The sequence below is a fragment of the Triticum urartu genome, chromosome 7 (genome assembly GCF_003073215.2).
Source record: "Triticum urartu cultivar G1812 chromosome 7, Tu2.1, whole genome shotgun sequence".
Taxonomy (NCBI): Eukaryota; Viridiplantae; Streptophyta; class Magnoliopsida; order Poales; family Poaceae; genus Triticum; species Triticum urartu.
In genome coordinates, this window is record NC_053028.1 from 110,579,074 (window position 1) to 110,581,320 (window position 2,247).

Below are 2,247 nucleotides of genomic sequence, written 5' to 3' on the forward strand. Positions count from 1 at the left end.
AAACTAGAATTTACATTCAACCAAATAAAATTAATAAATCAGGGAAGCCAGAATGAGTTGCTGATGAAACGAACACCACTACACAAACAAAAAGTCATGAGTCGAGGCATCAAACTAAACTCGAACAAACTGAAGATTAATCCACATAAAAAGCCTGATAAATTACACCATTGTGGTTTCCATGGAAGCACCGGCCGGTACATGCAACATGAAAAAGAACAAAATGCATGAGAAAGAGAACTGGCATCAACAGCAAACAACTGGTTCCTCTTTTATGCATGTGAGACCACACCCTTCTGCAACTGCATTTTGAGTGTGATGGCATCCATCTAGAACATGTAAAATGCTGCTTTGGTAAAAAACAAAGAGGAGTTTTGAAGGAGGGTACGATGCGATCAATATGCATACTACAAGAGGAACCAGCAGCTGTTGTTAGGTGACTTAGGTCCTAATTAGTTACATCCAGAATGCTGCATGAGAGAACAGCATGGTGTTCTTGGACACCGGATAGGACCTGGTGCAGGGCCGAGCTTTTGTCCGGAGCTCTCCCTCGCGATCATACTTGAGGCCAAACAAGGTGAGATGGAGCATGCTGTCGACAACTTTCTCGTGCCGCAAGATGTTCTCGACGAGGCAAAATTTGTTGTGGCCCATGTAGGTGAGAGTGGCATCCATGTGCCGGCCGCCACCCATCCACGGCTCCTCATTGTTGCGGCGGAACAGCTTCTCCTTGAGCATCCTGCAGTCCGGCTTCGGCGGCCGGCTGGCGGCGGCGCTGTGCGAGGCGACCGGGCAGCAGCAAATGTGCCCTTCGCCCTCGTGATGAATCCCGACCCATGCATCCAGGCTGTCGTCGAAGTAGGCTTGTCCTCTGAACGGCAGGCAACACCCAGTCCCCAAGCTCCTTCCAGAGGCCATTGCCGGTGTCGAAGGAATGGGTAGCGGAGGCGGTGGACACGAAGATGGTGCGCCCGTCCGGGTGCAACGCATAGGCGACGACGTCCAGCCCACTGCACGACGGCAGTGATGGCTCGCTCTTCCATGACCAGTCCATCTCATCACCCCGTAGGTTCCATGGATGGCTGCTGGGAGCCCACAACAAGGCGTGCAAGCCGAGCACCTCGGTTGTCGAGGCATATAGCTTTTCACCGGCGGCCATGGCGGCCCAGAAGGCAGGGATCCCGGACGGGAGAGGCGGGTGAAAACATGTTTTAGAGCCTATGCATCCGGGTACTCCTTATCCAACCACTCATTCCTGCATCATGATTCATGCAAATAATTTTCTCTTTTTTGTTTATCTCATATAGAACATATATTTGTACTTCAACTTTGCAGCACAACAAAGCTTTCTATGTAAAATGTGGGATAAACTTATAGATTTTTTGGTCCAGCATAAATATACAAAATGAGATTTGTTTGATTAAAATAATCTTATTTTTCATATTTATGTCGGACAAAAAAATCTGAAAGTTTTATCTCACATTCTAGTTACAAAGTTATGTTGTACTGCAAAGTTTGAAGTTCAAGACATGTTTTATATGAGAGGAACAAAAAAAAGAAAATTTCATGTAATAAGATAGTTGTGTAGCACAGATCTTAAAATAACATTAGAATGCTAGGATAGTGAGGCCCGGATGCATAAGCTCACAAAATCTGCATTCGAGAGGTGGGCCCATGCGGAGGGCTTCAGTCTTGGTGTTGTAGACGATGGTTGGGGGAGCGGGAGCGTCATCGTCGTCGTCGAAGTAGTAACGAAGGTTGAGGGTGACAAAGATGTTGGTACCCAGAGCAGCGAAATCCTTGGGGCCATGGACCGACGAGTATATCCGGGCGGCGGCCGGCTGGGGAAGCTCGTGCAAACCTCCTGAGTAGATCTCATCGGCGTCGAGCTTGTATATATGTGATAGCCCTCCTCCCAGTCATCCATCGCCAAATAAAGGTGCTGCTTGCGCCGAGTCATGGGACTCTCAGCGCAATCAGAACTCCGCCGCCGCCGTTTCCGGCTGCTCTCCGCGCAATCATAGTTCCGCCGCCGTCGCCGTTTAGACGACGAAGAGGAGCGAGTCTTCTCGAGCCTGCTGCCCATTGCCGCTAATCCAGCGATTTCTGACCTGGAATATGGGTTTGTGGAGGGAGCTGTGGGAATCCTAGTCTTAATTGATAAGGAAGATCGGCTTACCTTTGGTGACCAACGAGGAAGATCGATTTGAATCAGTTGAGATGAAGAATCCAACTCGGCAACCATCT

General features: G+C 49.0%; 1 pseudogene; it reads right to left on the minus strand.

Annotated features, from left to right (window-relative positions):
* Positions 1-452: 452 nt before the first annotated feature.
* Positions 453-1,923, minus strand: LOC125525089 (annotated as a pseudogene).
* Positions 1,924-2,247: the final 324 nt, after the last annotated feature.